The sequence below is a fragment of the Ovis aries genome, chromosome 5 (genome assembly GCF_016772045.2).
Source record: "Ovis aries strain OAR_USU_Benz2616 breed Rambouillet chromosome 5, ARS-UI_Ramb_v3.0, whole genome shotgun sequence".
Classification (NCBI taxonomy): Eukaryota; Metazoa; Chordata; class Mammalia; order Artiodactyla; family Bovidae; genus Ovis; species Ovis aries.
In genome coordinates, this window is record NC_056058.1 from 19,527,232 (window position 1) to 19,546,118 (window position 18,887).

An 18,887-nucleotide genomic window follows, 5' to 3' on the forward strand; every position below is an offset into this window, starting at 1 on the left:
TGGTTTCTACCAGGTTTTTCCACTATGAAGTTACTTTCTCTCCTTGGTTAATAAATATATTGAGATAGTTTGAGACTGTATAAATCATTTTTCTTCAAATTTGTGTCCACTAAAATTAGCACCCATCAGTCACTGGGTTGTTGTCGTTCAGTTGCTCAGTTGTGTCTGGCTCTTTGCGACCCCATGGACTGCAGCATGCCGGGCTTCCTTGTCCTTGACTACCTCCCAGAGTTTGCTCAAACTCATATCCATTGAATCAGGGGTGTCATCCAGCCACCTCATCCCCTTCTCCTCCTGCCTTCAGTCTTTCCCAGCATCAGGGTCTTTTCCAGTGAGTCAAGATCTTGTTTGAAATAATTTTTACTGTGGTATTTGCCTAATGGTGGTTTTTCTGTTTCCCTCTTTCCTTCTGCATCTGTCATTTGTAATTCTGCTGTAAAGAAGAGCTGTCCCTTGTTCCTCTTTTCATTTATCTAGTTAAGTACTTTATATCAGTATGACCTCATGACTTCAGTTCGTTTGGATATAGATCCTGAAGTGAAATTGCTGGATCATATGATAATTCTATTTTTAATTTTGGGGAACTGTTGTAGTGGCTACATCATTTTACATTTGTATAAATACTGCCCAAGTGTTTGTTTCTCCACATCTTCATCAATACATTTTCTATTTTTTTGATAGCCATCTAATGGATGTGAAGTGATACCTCATTGTAGCTTTGCATTTCTCTAAAGATTAATGATGTTGGATATCTTTTTATGTGCTTATTGGCCATTTTTATATTCTGTGGGTTGTTATATAAGCATCCTAATCTTGGTACTTATTTCTATCTTAACTGATTTGGGCTGCTGTTAAAAAAAAATACCATAGACTGGTATTTTTAACATTAGTGAATGACTTAAACAAGAATAGCTTATTTCTCAAAATTGTGGAGGCTGGGATGTCCAAGGACAGGGAATTGGCAGATTTGGTACGTGGTGAGGGCCACTTTCTGGTTCATACATGGCCATCCTCTTGCCATGTCTTCACATGGTGGAAGGGGCAAGGGAAGCACCCTGGGATCTTTTATATAAGGGCACTAATCGGATTCACTAGGGCGCCACCCTCATGACCTAATAATCTCCCAAATGTACCACCTCCAAATACCATCATATTGGTGATTAAGTTTTAACACAGTTAAAGTTTTGAGGGATACAAACACTCAGTATGTAGTAGGAAGGCTAGATCACTGATTTGAGATCAGTTTTTTCTTTTTAAATGTAAGCATTTACAGCTATAAATTTACCGCTAAGCACTGTTTTCACTGTATCTCGTAAATTTGGGTGTTGTGTTTTCATTTTCATTCATCTCAAAATATTTTGTCTTTTCCCTTGCAATTTCTTCTTTGGTCTATTAATTATTTAAGTGTGTCTTTTAATATCCACATATTTTGACTTTCCCAATTGTCTTTATGATTTCTAATCTCCACTGTGGTAGGAGAACATACTTTTTACAACCCCAGTCTTTTCAAATGTACTGAGACCTGTTTTATGGCATGACATATGATGCATTCTGGGGAATGTTCTGAATCACTTGAGAAGAATGTGTATCTTGTTTCTGTAGGATGGAGTATTCTATAGGTGTCTGTTAGGTTTAGTTTGTTTATCGTGTTGTTCAAATCCTCTGTTTCCTTGTTGATCTTCTATTTCTATCCATTATTGAAAGTGGGTTAATGAAGGCTCTATTACTGTTCAAATGGTCTACTTTTCACTTTAATTCTGTCGGTTTTATTCATACATTTTGCATCATGCATCTGTTGTTACCTGCGCATATGTTTAAAATTGCTGTGTCTTCCTAACAGATTAGGACTTCCCTGGTGGCTCAGATGAAGAGTCTGCCTGCAATGCAGGAGACGCAGGTTTGATCCCTGGGTCAGGAAGATTCCCCTGGAGAAGAGGATGGCTACCCACTCCAGTATTATTGCCCGGTGAATTCCATGGACCAGAGGAGTCTGGAGGGCTGTAGTCCTTGGGGTCGCCAAGAATCAGACATGACTGAGTGACTTAACACTTAACCTTTTCCTGATGGATTTACTTTTCATCATTACAGAATGCCCCTCTCTGTTTTTAGTAATAATTTTTATGTTAAAATTTAATTTTCCTGAAACTTCCGTGGCAATCCAGTGGTTACAACTTTGTTTTCATGTAGGTTTGATCCTTGGCTGGGGAGCTAGGATCTCATATGCTTCACAGCCAAGAAACCAAAATATGAGACAGAAGCAATGTTGTGGCAAGTTCAGTAAAGACTTCAAAAATAGTTTACATAAAAAATATTTTTTTAATCTTTTTTTTTTATTTTGAGTACTGTTTGTGTGGAATTTTTTTCCATCTTTTATTTTCAACCTATTTATATAAAACATCTAAAGCATGTCTCTTACAGACAGCATATAGTTATTTTTTAAAAGTCATTCTGCTAACCTTTGCTTTCTGATTGGAGTCTTTAGTCCATTTAGTGTAATGACTGATAATATATGATTTATGTCTTTTATTTTGATATTTGTTTTCTGTCTCATGGTTTTATTATTTTTCTTAGTCTTCCTTAACTGTTTTCTTTTGTATTAGGTAGATAAATTCAAGTACACTAAAGTTCCTTTTTTTCTTCTGCTATGGGTTTTTTGAATTATTTTCTTAGTGGCTGCCTGGGGATTATCAGTTCAGCTCAGTCGCTCAGTCGTGTCTGACTCTTTGCGACCCCATGAATTGCAGCACGCCAGGCCTCCCTGTCCATCACCAACTCCTGGAGTTCACTCAGACTCACGTCCATCAAGTCAGTGATGCCATCCAGCCATCTCATCCTCGGTCGTCCCCTTCTCCTCCTGCCCCCAATCCCTCCCAGCATCATAGTCTTTTCCAATGAGTCAACTCTTCGCGTGAGGTGGCCAAAGTACTGGAGTTTCAGCTTTAGCATCATTCCTTCCAAAGAAATCCCAGGGCTGATCTCCTTTAGAATGGACTGGTTGGATCTCCTTGCAGTCCAAGAGACTCTCAAGAGTCTTCTCCATCACCACAGTTCAAAAGCATCAATTCTTCGGCGCTCAGCCTTCTTCACAGTCCAACTCTCACATCCGTACATGACCACAGGAAAAACCATAGCCTTGACTAGATGGACCTTAGTCGGCAAAGTAATGTCTCTGCTTTTGAATATGCTATCTAGGTTGGTCATAACTTTTCTTCCAAGGAGTAAGTGTCTTTTAATTTCATGGCTGCAGTCACCATCTGCAGTGATTTTGGAGCCCCCCAAAATAAAGTCTGACACTGTTTCCACTGTTTCCCCATCTATTTCCCATGAAGTGATGGGACCAGATGCCATGATCTTCATTTTCTGAATATTGAGCTTTAAGCCAACTTTTTCACTCTCCACTTCCACTTTCATCAAGAGGCTTTTTAGTTCCTCTTCACTTTCTGCCATAAGGGTGGTGTCATCTGCATATCTAAGGTTATTGATATTTCTCCCGGCAGTCTTGATTCCAGCTTGTGTTTCTTCCAGCCCAGCGCTTCTCATGATGTACTCTGCATATAAGTTAAATAAGCAGGGTGACAATAGACGGCCTTGACGTACTCCTTTTCCTATTTGGAACCAGTCTGTTGTTCCATGTCCAGTTCTAACTGTTGCTTCCTGACCTGCATACAGATTTCTCAAGAGGCAGGTCAGGTGGTCTGTATTCCCATCTCTCTCAGAATTTTCCACAGTTTATTGTGATCCACACAGTCAAAGGCTTTGGCATAGTTAATAAAGCAGAAATAGATGTTTTTCTGGAACCCTCTTGCTTTTTCCATGATCCAGTGGATATTGGCAATTTGATCTCTGGTTCCTCTGCCTTTTCTAAAACCAGCTTGAATTTTAGTTTAGATGAATACCAACTTAATTTCTATTTCAATAGCTTCTGTATAGCTCAGTCCTTCCCCTTTCCCCTGTACAATTATTGTCATATAAATTATATCTTTATACAGTATAAGTCCATCAACACAGTGTCTTAATTTATTCTTTTAGTTTTTAAAAATCAAATAGGAAAACTGAATTATAAACCAAACTACATTTATACTTTTATATTACCTGTGTATTTACCTTTACTGAAGCTATTTTTTTATGTGGATTTAAGTCTAGTTTTACTTCATTTCAGCCCGAAGAATTCTCTTAGTATTGCTGGGCCAAGTCTGATGAAGACAAATGATCTTAGTTTTTGTTTATGTAAAAATGTCTTATTTCCTTGTGTTTTTTGAAGGATAGTTTTACTGGATATAGAATTCTTGGTTACAGTCTTTTTCATTTAGCCATTTTAGTATGTCATCCCAGTAGGACTTTTGGTTTCCACTGTTCCAAGGAGAAACCAACTGTTAATTTTACTGAGGCTTCTTCACTGCTTTCTCTTCTCTTTCCAAGATTCTGTCTTTTGTTTTTTGGCACTGGCTATGATGCATCTAAGCTTAGATCTCTTGAGGGTTTTATTTTTTTTTTGAGGTATAATTGACATATAACATTGTATTAGTCTCAGGTGTACAACATAATGATTCGAAAGTTGTGTATTTTGCAAAATGATTACCACAGTAAGTCTGAGAGTTAAACTCTGTCACCATATGTAGTTACAGGTTATTTTTTCTTATGACAAGAACCTTTAAGATCTAGTCTCTTAATAACTTTCAAATATGCAATACAGTATTATTAAGTATAGTGGCTATGCTGTATCTTACATCCTCATGACCTATTTTACAACTGGAACTTTTTGTCTTAGAATCTCCTTCGCCCATTTCACACACACCCCCATCCTCTACCTTTGTCAACCTGAAATCAGGTCTTTTAATCTATGAATTAATTTTTGTTGTTGTTTTTTTAAACTAAACTCTTCTATTTTATTAAAAGTTTTTTTTGCCTGTACTGGTTCTTGTGGCATGCAGGCTTGTCTAGCCTTGGCACTCAGTCTCCCAAGTGTGCGGGCTTGGTAGCTGAAGGGGGCTCTCCTGCTGTGGGCTTGGTTGCCCCACAGCATATGGGATCTTAGTTCCTCACCAGGATTGAACCCATATCCCCTGCATTGGAAGGCAGATTCTTAACCACTGGGCAACCAGCAAAGTGCCTGTTTTCACATGTTAAGATTTCACATGTAAGTGAGATCAGTATTTGTCTCTGACTTATTTCACTTAGCATAATGCCCTCAAGATCCATCCATGTTGTTGCAGTAGCAAGATTTCCATCTCTTTATGGCTGAATTACACACGCACCCCTCCCCCCCACATTTTCTGTATCTGTTTATCTGTTGATGGAGATTTAGGTTTCCCTGTCTTTATTGTAAATACAGTGAACAGTGAACAGTGGGGGTACATATATCTTTTCAAGTTAGTGTTTTTGTTTTCTTCAGATAAATACCTGGGAGTGGAATTGCTGGGTCACACAGTAGTCTATTTTTAATTTGTAAAGGAACAGCCATACTGTTTTCCAGTGGCTGCACCAGTTTACATTCCCACCAACAGTACTCAAGGGCTCCCCTTTTGCTATGTCCTTGCCAACCAACACTTGTTTTTTCTTCTCTTTTTAATACCAGTCATTCTAACAGGTATCGGTGATATCTCATTGTGGTTTTGATTTGCATTTCCCTGTTGGTTAATGAAGGGCTTCCCTGGTGGCTATTAGGAACCTTTTCATGATCCTATTGGCCATCTGTTCTTTGGAAAAATGTCTTTTTAGATTATCTGTCCATTTAAAAAATTAGATTGTTTTACTGCTATTAAGTCCTTATGTGTTCTTTATATATTTTGGATATTAACCCTGGTCAGATACATGATTTGGAAATACTTTCTCACATTTACCAGGCTGCCTTCTCATCGTGTTGATGGTTTCCTTTGCTGTGCAGAAGCTTTTTAGTTTGATGTAGCTCCACTTACTGATTTTTACTTTTGTTGCTTTCACTTTTGGTGTCAAATCCAAAAAGTCCAAATTGCCAAGACTGATATCAAAGAACTTACTGTGTATGTTTTCTTCTAGGAGATTTTGGTTTCAGGTCTTATGTTCTTTAATCCACTTGGGGGTCATGTTTTGTATGGTGTAATAGAGTCCAGCTTCACTTTTCTGAAGGTTGCTGTACCGTTTTCCCAGTACCATTTATTGAAGAGACTGTCCTTTCCCCATTTTATATGCGTGGTGCTTCTGTCATAAATTAAATGACCATATATGTGTGCATTTGTTTCTGGGCTGTCTATTCTGTCCCATTGATTGATGCATCTTTTTTGGTTTTGGCCATGCCACGTGGCATGTGGGATCCTAGTTCCCCCACCAGGGATCAAACCCATGTCTCCTGCATCGGAAGTGTGTAGTCTTAGCCACTGGACCACTGGCGAAGTCCCTTGATATGTCCATTTCTGTCAATACCATACTGCTGTTTTGATTACTATAGCTTTGTAATACATTTTGAGATTAGGAGGAACATGATGCTTCCAGCCTTATTCTTTCTAAAGACTGCTCTGACAATTAAGAGTTTTTCATGGTTCCATACACATTTTAGGATTGTTAGTTCTTTTGCTATGAAGAATGCCATTGGGATCTTGACAGGGAATGCATGCATCTGCAGGTTGCTTTGGGCAGTATTTTAACGGGATTGATTCCAGCTCGGGAACATGGAGTACTGCTGCGTTTACTTGTGTCAGCTTCACTTTGTTTGCCAGTGTCTTACAGTTTTCACTGTAAAGATCTTACATCTCCCTGGTTAAATTTATTCCTGGGCATTGTATTCCTTTTTATTGCAATTGTAAATTGGATTATATTAGTTTCTCTGATAGTTCCTATACAGTCCATGGAATTCTCCAGGCCAGAGTACTAGAGTGGGTAGCCTTTCTCTTTTCCAGGGGATCTTCCCAACTCAGGGATCGAACCCACGTCTCCCGCATTGCAAGCAGATTCTTTACCACCTGAGCCACAAGGGGAATCCAAGAATACTGGAGTGAGTAGCCTGTCCCTTCTCCAGCAGATCTTCCTGACCTAGGAACTGAACTAGGGTCTCCTGCACTGCAGGCGGATTCTTTACCAACGGAGCCATCAGGGAAGCCTGGTTCCTTCTCAGTATATAAGAATGGCACAGATTTTTGTTTACTGTTTTTGTATCCTGCACTTTACTGATTTATTTGTCCTAAGGTTTTAAATGGTGTTTAGTGCTTTCTGTTATTATATGATCTGCAGATAGTGACAGTTTTACTTTTTCCTGTTAGATTTGGACTTCCAGTACAATGTAGAAAAAAAATCAGCAAGAGTGGTTACCCTTGTTTTGTGCCCCATCTTAGAGGAAAGGCTTTTAGCTTCTCACTGTTATGATGTTAGCTGTTGGGTCTTTGAGTTTATTCTTCTTGGAGTTTGTTCAGTTTCTTGGACATGATGATCAATGATTGTCATAAAAGGTCAGAACTTCCTGGCCACCAGTTCTTCCAGTGTTCTTTCTGCCCCTTTCTCTTTGCTCCCTCTGGGATTCCTGTTAAGCTTGGTGGGCTTGCTATGTTAGTATGCTTGACAGTGTCTCATGGGTCTCTAACTTTCTGTTCATTTTTCTTCATTCTTTTTCTGTTGCTCAAACTAGATAATCTCAGTTGAGCTGTTTTCCAGTTCACTGATCATTCTGTCAGCTTAAATCTGTCATCTAGCTCCTCTAGTGTATTTTTGTTTCAGTTATTATATTTTTGAATTCCATAATTTCTATTTGGTTCTTTTAAAACTGATTTCCACTTCCTTAATAGCAGTCTCCATTTGGTGAGACATCATTCTCATTAGTTTAGTTCAGTTGCACAGTCATGTCCGATTCTTTGCAACCCCATGAACTGCAACATGCCAGGCCTCCCTGTCCATCACCAACTCCCAGAGTTTACCCAAACTCACATCCATTGAGTTGATGATGCCATCCAACCATCTCATCCTCTGTCGTCCCTTTCTCCTCCTACCCTCAATCTTTCCCAGCATCAGGGTCTTTTCTGGTGAGTCAGCTCTTCGCATCAGGTGGCCAAAGTGTTGGAGTTTCAGCTTCAACATCAGTCCTTCCAATGAATATTCAGGGCTGATCTCCTTTAGGATGGACTGGTTGGATCTCCTTGCAATCCAAGGAACTCTCAAGAGTGTTCTCCAGCACCACAGTTCAAAAGCATCAATTCTTCGGTGCTCAGCTTTCTTCACCGTCCAACTCTCACTTCCATACATGACTACTGGAAAAACCATAGCCTTGACTAGACGGACCTTTGTTGGCAAAGTAATGTCTCTGCTTTTGAATATGCTGTCTAGGTTGGTCATAACTTTCCTTCCAAGGAGCAAGCGTCTTTTAATTTCATGGCTGCAGCCACCATCTGCAGTTATTTTGGAGCCCAAAAAAATAAAGTCAGCCACTGTGCCACCGTTTCCCCATCTATTTGCTATGAATTGATGGGACCAGATGCCATAATCTTAGTTTCTGAATGTTGAGCTTTAAGCCAACTTTTTCACTCTCCTCTTTCACTTTATCAAGAGGCTCTTTAGTTCTTCTTCACTTTCTGCCATAAAGGTGGTGTCATCTTCATATCTGAGGTTATTGATATTTCTCCCAGTAATCTTGATTCCAGCTTGTGCTTCATCCAACCCAACATTTCTCATGATGTATTCTGTATATAAGTTAAATAAGAAAGGTGACAATATACAGTTTTGATGTACTCCTTTTCCTATTTGGAACCAGTCTGTTGTTCCATGTCCAGTTCTTTTTTTTTTTTTTTTGTCTGTGGAACTTGAACCTTTTTTATTGAATAGGGAATTGAGTACTGCTTTCTTTTTGTGGTAACTATGGCTCTGTCTGTTTCTTTTTTCTTTTTCTTTGTTTTAATTTTAAAATCTTTAATTCTTACATGTGTTCCCAAACATGAACCCCCCTCCCACCTCCCTCCCCATAACATCTCTCTGGGTCATCCCCATGCACCAGCCCCAAGCATGCTGTATCCTGCGTCAGACATTGACTGGCGATTCGATTCTTACATGATAGTATACATGTTAGAATGCCATTCTCCCAGATCATCCCACCCTCTCCCTCTCCCTCTCCCTCTGAGTCCAAAAGTCCGTTATACACATCTGTGTCTTTTTTGCTGTCTTGCATACAGGGTCATCATTGCCATCTTTCTAAATTCCATATATATGTGTTAGTATACTGTATTGGTGTTTTTCTTTCTGGCTTACTTCACTCTGTATAATCGGCTCCAGTTTCATCCATCTCATCAGAACTGATTCAAATGAATTCTTTTTAACGGCTGAGTAATACTTTCTGACCATAATGCATTAAGATTAGATCTCAATTACAGGAGAAAAACTATTAAAAATTCCAACATATGGAGGTTGAACAACACACTTCTGAATAACCAGCAAATCACAGAAGAAATCAAAATATGCATAGAAACTAATGAAAATGAAAACACAACAACCCAAAACCTGTGGGACACTATAAAAGCAGTGCTAAGAGGAAAGTTCATAGCAATATAGGCATACCTCAAGAAACAAGAAAAAAGTCAAATAAATAACCTAACTCTACAACTAAAGCAACTAGAAAAGGAAGAATTGGAGAACCCCAGAGTTAGTAGAAGGAAATAGGGCAGAAATAAATGCAAAAGAAACCAAAGAGACCATAGCAAAAATCAATAATGCCAAAAGCTGGTTCTTTGAAAGGATAAATAAAATTGACAAACCATTAGCCAGACTCATCAAGAAGCAAAGGGAGAAAAATCAAATCAATAAAATTAGAAATGAAAGTGGAGAGATCACAACAGACAACACAGAAATACAAAGGATCATAAGAGACTACTATCAGCAGTTGTATGCCAATAAAATGGACAACGTGGAAGAAATGGACAAATTCTTAGAAAAGTACAATTTTCCAAAACTGAACCAGGAAGAAATAGAAAATCTTAACAGACCCATCACAAGCACGGAAATCGAAACTGTAATCAGAAATCTTCCAGCAAACAGAAGCCCAGGTCCAGACGGCTTCACAGCTGAATTCTACCAAAAATTTCGAGAAGAGCTAACACCTATCCTACTCAAACTCTTCCAGAAAATTGCAGAGGAAGGCAAACTTCCAAACTCATTCTATGAGGCCACCATCACCCTAATACCAAAACCTGACAAAGATGTCACAAAAAAAGAAAACTACAGGCCAATATCACTGATGAACATAGATGCAAAAATCCTCAACAAAATTCTAGCAATCAGAATCCAACAACACATTAAATAGATCATACACCATGACCAAGTGGGCTTTATCCCAGGGATGCAAGGATTCTTCAATATCTGCAAATCAATCAATGTAATTCACCACATTAACAAATTGAAAAATAAAAACCATATGATTATCTCAGTAGATGCAGAGAAGGCCTTTGACAAAATTCAACATCCATTTATGATAAAAACTCTCCAGAAAGCAGGAATAGAAGGAACATACCTCAACATAATAAAAGCTATATATGACAAACCCACAGCAAACATTATCCTCAATGGTGAAAAACTGAAAGCATTTCCCCTAAAGTCAGGAACAAGACAAGGGTGTCCACTTTCACCGCTACTATTCAACATAGTTCTGGAAGTTTTGGCCACAGCAATCAGAGCAGAAAAAGAAATAAAAGGAATCCAAATTGGAAAAGAAGAAGTAAAACTCTCACTGTTTGCAGATGACATGATCCTCTACATGGAAAACCCTAAAGACTCCACCAGAAAATTACTAGAGCTAATCAATGAATATAGTAAAGTGGCAGGATATAAAATCCAGTTCTAACTGTTGCTTCTTGACCAGCAATTGTGCAATAGTCTGAGCATTCTTTGGCATTGGCTTTATTTGGGATTGGAATGAAAACTGACCTTTTCCAGTGCTGTGGCCACTGCTGACTTTTCCAAATTTGCTGGCATATTGAATGCAGCACTTTCACAGCATTATCTTTCAGGATTTGAAATAGCTCAACTGCAATTCCATCACCTCCACTAGCTTTGTTCATAGTGATGCTTTCTAAGGCTCACTTGGCTTCACATTCCAGGATGTCTGGCTCTAGGTGAGTCATCATACTATTGTGATTACCTGGGTTGTGAAGATCTTTTTTGCACAGTTCTTCTGTGTATTCTTGCCACCTCTTCTTAATATCTTCTGCTTCTGTTAGGTCCATAGCATTTCTGTCCTTTATTGAGCCCATCTTTGCATGAAATGTTCCCTTGGGATCTCTAATTTTCTTGAAGAGATCTCTAGTCTTTCCCATTCTATTATTTTCCTCTGTTTCTTTGCTCTGATCACTGAGGAAGGCTTTCTTATCTCTCCTTGCTATTCTTTGGAACTCTGCATTCAAATGGGTATATCTTTGCTTTTCATTTCTTTTCTTTTCACAGCTGTTTGTAAGCCCTTCTCAGACAGCCATTTTGCTTTTTTGCATTTCTTTTTCTTAGGGATGGTCTTGCTTCCTGTCTCCTGTACAATGTCACGAACCTCCATCCATAGTTGATCAGGCACTCTGTCTACCAGATCTAGTCCATTAAATCTATTTCCCACTTCCACTGTATAATCATAAGGGATTTGATTTAGGTCATACCTGAATGGTCTAGTGGTTTTCCCTACTTTCTTCAATTTAAGTCTGAATTTGGCAATAAGGAGTTCATGATCTGAGCCACAGTCAGCTCCCAGTCTTATTTTTGCTGACTGTATAGAGCTTCTCCATCTTTGGCTGCAAAGAATATAATCAATCTGATTTTGGTGTTGGCTATCTGGTGATGTCCATGTGTAGAGTCATCTTGTGTTGTTGGAAGAGGTTTACTGTGACCAGTGCATTTTCTTGGCAAAACTCTATTAGCCTTTGCCCTGCTTCATTCTGTATTCCAAGGTCAAATTTGCCTGTTACTCTAGGTGTTTCTTAACTTCCTACTTTTGCATTCCAGTGCCCTATAATGAAAAGGACATATTTTTGGGGTGTTAGTTCTAAAAGGTCTTGTAGGTTTTCATAGAACCATTCAACTTCAGCTTCTTCAGCATTACTGGTTGGGTCATAAACTTGGATTACTGTGATATTGAATGGTTTGCCTTAGAAATGAACAGAGATCATTCTGTCATTTTTGAGATTGCACCCAAGTACTGCATTTCAGACTCTTTTGTTGACCATGATGGCTACTCCATTTCTTTTAAGGGATTCCTGCCCGCAGTAGTAGATATAATGGTCATCTGAGTTAAATTCACCTGTTCCAGTCCATGTTAGTTCACTGATTGCTAGAATGTCCACATTCACTCTTGCCATCTCCTGTTTGACCACTTCCAATTGCCTTGATTCATGGACCTGACATTCCAGGTTCCTATGCAATATTGCTCTTTACAGCATCAGACCATGCTTCCATCACCAGTCACACCCACAACTGGGTATTGTTTTTGCTTTGGCTCCACCCCATTCATTCTTTCTAGAGTTATTTCTCCACTGCTCTCCAGTAGCATATTGGGTACCTACTGACCTGGGGACTTTATCTTTCAGTGTCCTATCTTTTTGCCTTTTCATACTGTTCATGGGGTTCTCAAGCCAGGAATACTGAAGTGGTTTGCCATTCCCTTCTCCAGTGGACCACATTCTGTCAGACCTCTCCACTCGTCCGTCTTGGGTGGCCCTACACAGCCTATGTTAGTTTCATTGAGTTAGACAAGGCTATCGTCCATGTGATCAGATTGGCTAGTTTTCTGTGGTTGTGGTTGCAGTCTGTCTGCCATCTGATGCTCTCTCAGCACCGACTGGGGTTTCTCTTACCTTGGACGTGGGGTATCTCCTCCTGGCCTCTGCTCCTGACTTTGGACGTGGGGTATCTCCTCCTGGCCTCTGCTCCTGACTTTGGACATGGAGTAGCTCCTCACAGCCTCCGCTCCTGCCCTTGGACATGGGGTAGCTCCTCTCGGCCGCTTGCCACCCCAGCGCCATGCAGCCGCCCCTGTAACCCGCTGATCACCTGTGTCCTGGGACATGCGAGTGGAGGCTTTCAAGAAAGTGCTCCAGTAGCAGTGTTGTTCCAGCCGATGGGCCACGCTGTCTGGTACAGAGTTCGAGCTGCTGAAGTTCCGGCTGATTCTGAAGTCAGCAGCCTTTCCCTCCTAGTAAAAAAAAGGAAAGTCTTTAGTCCTTAAGAGGACCAAAGTGTGGAAAACACAGGGCCCACTAGCCAAGCAGATAAGCAAGACTCGCCACACTTGCGCAGCGTGCACTCTGAAAATCTCATTCTCATACTTTAATTTAATTCTTTAAAAATGAATTATTTATTTGGCTGTGCTGGGTCTTAGTTCCAGCATATACAGGATCTAGTTCCCTGACCAGGGATCAAATCTGGGCCACCTGCCTTGGGAGTGTGGAGTCTTAGCTACTGGACCACCAGGGAAGTCCCTCCTCCAATTCTTTAGATGTGGTTTTCTTTAGTTCCTTGAACGCATTTATAAAGCTGATTTAAAGTCTTGCTCTGGGCTTCCTGAGGGGCAGTTTCTATGGACTGCCTTTTTTCCTGGGTATGGGCCATATATTCCTGTTTCTTTCTGTGTCTTATAATTTCCTATTGGATATTTAAACAAATATAATGTGTTGATTCTGAAAATCAGTTTACCTTAATCCCCAGGGTTTGTAATTGTTACTGTTTGTTTAGTGACTTTCCACAAAAAGTAAAGTTTAGTGACTTTCAGTTCAGTTCAGCCACCCAGGCATGTCCAACTCTTTGTGACCCCATGGACTGCAGCACACCAGGCTTCCCTGTCCATCACCTGGAGCCTGATCAAACTCATGTTCATCGCATTGCGGATGCCATCCAACCATCTCGTCCTCTGTCTGTCTCATCCTCCCGCCTTCAATCTTTCCCAGCATCAGGGTCTTTTCCAATAGTCAGTTCTTTGCATCAGGCAGCCAGAGTATTGAAGTTTCAGCTTTGGCTTCAGTCCTTCAATGAATATTCAGGACTGATTTCCTTTAGGATGAACCAGTTGGATCTCCTTGAAGCCCAAGGAACTCTCAAGAGTCTGCTCCAACACCACAGTTCAAAAGCATGAGTTCTTCAGCACTCAGCTTTCCTTAGCGTCCAACTTTCACATCCATACATGACTACTGGAAAAACCATAGCTTTGACTAGACAGACCTTTGTTGGCAAAGTAATGTCTCTACCTTTTAATATGCTGTCTAGGTTGGTCATAACTTTCCTTCCAAGGAGTAAGCATCTTTTAATTTCATGGCTGCAGTCCCCATCTGTGGTGATTTTGGAGCCCCCCCCAAAATAAAGTCTGTTACTGTTTCCATTGTTTCCCCATCTATTTGCCATGAAGTGATGGGACCAGATGCCATGATCTTAGTTTTTTGAATGTTGAGTTTTAAGCCAACTTTTTCACATTCCTCTTTCACTTTCATCAGAGGCTCTTTAGTTCTTCACTTTCTGCCTTAAGGGTGGTGTCATCTGCTTATCTGATGTTATTGATATTTCTCCCAGCAGTCTTGATTCCAGCTTGTGCTTCATTCAGCCCGGAATTTCCCATGATGTACTCTGCATGGAAGTTAAATAAGCAGGGTGACAGTGCACAGCCTTGACGCACTCCTTGCCCAGTGCGGAACCAGTCCATTGTTCCATGGCTGGTTCTAACTGTTGCTTCTTGACCTGCACGCAGATTTCTCAGGAGGCAGGTAAGGTAGTCTGGTATTCTCATCTCTTGAAGAGTTTTCCAGTTTGTTGTGATCTACACAGCCAAAGGCTTTGGTGTAATCAAAGCAGAAGTAGATGTTTTTCTGGAATTCTGGACTTTAAATAGTGACTTTTAATTACTGACATTAATTAGTACATTAGTGACTTTACTTTTCTTTAAAGCTGTATTCTTTCTCATGTGTGGTCACAGAAGACTTAGCTTAGTGGTATATTGATGATTTGACAGAGATTTCTTTTAATGCCTTGAACTAATAAATCTCCAAGGTTTTGTTGGAGGGCTTTGTCTGTATGAGATGGTTTGTTCAGTCATGTCTTCAGTGCTGCAGAAGGTAAATTACACCTGGGTCAGTATTCTTGCTTGGGAAATCCCATGGATAGAGGACCCTATAGTCCATGGGGTCACGGAAGAGTGGGACATGACTGAGCAACTAAACAGCAGCAACCTCACCTTCACTTCTTTTTTGTAAAATACATGTATCTTACAAAATTTTAAAAAATTTGGTTGGCTGCTTCAAGTCTTAGCTTCAGCACATGGAATCCTCAGTCTTCCCTGCAGCATGTGGGATCTAGTTCCCTGACCAGGGATTGAACCCAGGCCTCCTGCATTGGGAGTGTGAAGCCTTAGCTACTGGACCGTGAGGGAAGTCCCACTGCCTTCACTTCTTGTATAAGTAGTTTCAAGGTCAGAGGTCAGAGCTTAGGGTCTTCTTAGGTCTTTCCTGAGTATACACAAAGTTCTGACATACACATGAACTTCTAAACTCCTAGGAATTATGTTCAAGCTTGCTGAAGCCCCCACAGACATCTCCTGTAAGTTTTTTGGTTCCTCTCTTTTTGGTCCCGATTAGTAATGCTGCCTCGGCAGCTGCAGTGTCAGCCAATCATCACTGGTTGACTACAGCCGGTAGGGCTGTTTGCAGAATGAGCTGGAGTCAGACCGAATAAAGAATGGAGATTTTCAGTAAGCTGCCAGACAGGTCAAACACTGGCACTTGTGTTCAGCTGAAGATTTTGGGGAACTCCGTATCTATTCTGCTCTTTCCGGTAGTTGCTGCTTTCACAGGTACTGTAGTTATAGGGCTTTTGATCTTCAAAGCTACCACAAAGGGCGAAGGGAGTGGGTTTAGGGCAAGTTAAAATGCCACTGGCTTTTCTCCCTGAAATTCATCTGTTTTCCTTGAACAAACAATCCTTGGCTTGTTGCAAGCCTTAACTTCCAAAATTCTGAAAAAGGTTGACAATTTTTGATAGGGTTTTCATTGGTTTTATGGAGGAGCAGAGTTTTGGCAGACCTTATTCTTCCATTATTCTCTCTACTTTCTTCCCAGTTTCCCCTTCCCTTACATCCCTGAAGAAAGCAGAATTCCTTTACTTAGTAAAACCATACATTTATACTGATACTTCGGATTCAATCCAGCACTATAGGGTTCTTTTTATAGCTTTCCCCCTTTCTTGATATGCAAACATCTTTCTCTAACAATGAGAAACTCAATTATTATCTACAAATGTGTATGTATTTCTTTTCATATGTAAAGTGGTTTGAAAATTGCCAACCCATACTTCAGTGAGAAATGCATTTACTTTTAAAAAGATGACTGACTGACTGCTTTGTTAACAAATTGTGAGGAGAGGGACCAAATCAGCTGAGTGCTGAAGAACTGATCAGCAAGAGCAGCTAAGTGATTCCTGATTATTTGGGTTAGATGCTGAGGATGGCTTGGACAAGAGCGGTGGTGGTTTCGATTATGAGGCATGGTCAGATTCTGGATATAATATTAAAGTTGAATCCATAGTATTAAGCTGATGCGTTGAATGTGAGATGAGATAAATAGAAAAGAGAAGATGTCAAGATATTTTCCTGAATGGTTGGAAAACTGGAGTGGTCATTCCTCCAAAGCTATGGGAGGTGCAGGTTCTCAGGGAAAGACTGGGCCATTTTAAGTTTCAGATGTTTATTAGATGTCCACGCAGGTGCAACCAGATATCCAGTTGTTGTCCAGCTGCTTGGTCATGTGTGAGTCAGGAGTTTAAACCCCTTTGGACTGGAGGCACATCTGAGGATTCAGCTCTACAAGACAACCAAAGGGGCAGCCAGCGCCCGTCCTCTGTGCCAGGAGCGCCCAGTGTGCTCCGGCCGCTTCCAGATGCTGCTGTTCTCTGTATCTGTCAGAAAGCTTTTTTCTCACCCCCTTTTTTTTAAACTCTGAAAGGCAGCTCTGTGGAAGATGCATATGGAAAGTCAGTAGCTTAACAGGCCCTGAAATAGCCGTCAGCTAGTGATTCTTGGGAGTTGGTATATAAATACCCTAGCTCTCTGGCTCCTGGGTTGGGATAATTCTGAGGTGCACGCTTTGCCAAATTTCCCACTCTCTCTGTGGGATTAAACTCCAAATTGCCTATGATTGTAGCTGGTTTAAGAACACACTATTCATTGGATGCTTTCTCATCACTATATATTGTGATTCCCTGTCTCCTACTGCTGGACTATAAAGAAAGCTGAGTGCTGAAGCACTGATGCTTTTGAACTGTGGTGTTGAAGACTTTTGAGTCCCTTGGACTGCAAGGAGATCAAACTAGTCAGTCTTAAAGAAATCAGTCCTGAATATTCACTGGAAGGACTGATGTTGAAGCTGAAGCTCCAGTACTTTGGCCACCTGATGCAAAGAACTGACTCATTGGAAGAGACCCTGATGCTGGGAAAGATTGAAGGCAGGAGGAGAAGGGGATGACAAGATGAGATGGTTGGATGGCATCACCGACTAGATGGACTTGAGTTTGAGCGAGCTCTGGGAGTTGCTGATGGACAGGGAAGCCTGGAGTGCTGCAGCCCATGGGGTGGCAGAGTTGAACACGACTGAGCGACTGAACTGACCTCCTACTGTTAACTTTCGCTTGAATCACTGTGTCAGGTTTTACTTCTGGGAGAGCTCAAACTAAGATAATTTTAAAGCTGTGGGACTGGATGATGTCACCAAATAAGTCAGTATAAGAAAAGAGATGCAGATGAAGGGTGAGCTCTAAAGCAGGGCAACACCAAAAGGTCGAGGAAATACAGAACCAGCAGAAGAAACTGCATGTGCAGGGGTAAGGGAGTCCTGCTTTGCCAGGGTTGGATTCTGTGAGAAAAACTTGTGAACGGAAGAGGGAAAAGAAAGTTGAGTTTTTATGCAAGACAGTGATACTAGGATGGACCATGGAATTTAAAGACCATGAAATTACAGGCATGAGGGACGTGAAGAACCGAAAAAGTGGTAGAATCAATGGATTGAAATCGTGGTGGGCTTCCAGTGCACCTTTCCAGCACGGTGCTTGCTAAGAATGCTGGTGAGGACAAAGAGCTGGGACTTCATGGAGCTTCATGAAGAGTTTCGTGTGACCTCTTTTGTTTGTGCATGCTTGCGAATAAATGTTTTTATGGATAGCAGAAAAAGAAATCTTGGTGGGCTTAAAGAATTGCTGGAGTTGGAGATCCCAGGAGTGAACTGTAAAGATACCAGAGGTCACTGTAGATGCTTAGAATGGAAACATGGAGAGCTGTGGTTATTGTTGTTAAAGGACTGGACTCTGGCTAAAACTATGGAGTGTCTCCTCACTGGAGGAAACAGCAAGGAGCTGAGAGGTCTAAATATGTTAGACCATCATTTGGATTCTGAAATTACCAGTGGTCATGAAATTAGTTTGGAGAATAATTCTCAACTGAGAGCTAAAGTTGTCACTAAGTGGGAGTGACTGGGGCCAGGCTGGGGCCTAAAGATAACTGCAACAAGAAAGAGTAAACCGATGAGGTGACGCTTTCCTTAAATACATACACACTTACTTACGTGCCAGGGTGTTCTAAGCAGTTTTAAAAGTCGCTTAATCCTCATACCGCTACCACAAGATAGGCACCATTTTAGCTACTTTTACAGATGAGGAAACAGGAGCAAAAGAGGATAGATGACTTGCCCAAGGTCCTAAAGCTAGTCTGGCTCATATTCTTAACTTCCATATTGTGACGTCCATTCATCTTCATGTGTGTGTGTGTCTAGAGGGTAAGGGGTGGGCAACAGTGTAGAAGCAGCGGTGAAAAGCTTAAAAAGGGCACCTACTCGACCTCCAAGCCCAGTGGCATGAGGGAAATAGGAGAGAAAGTCACTCAAAAGGGCTGTGAGGGAAGTCACATCCTCAGAAGAAACCAGACTCGAAACTGGGAGTCC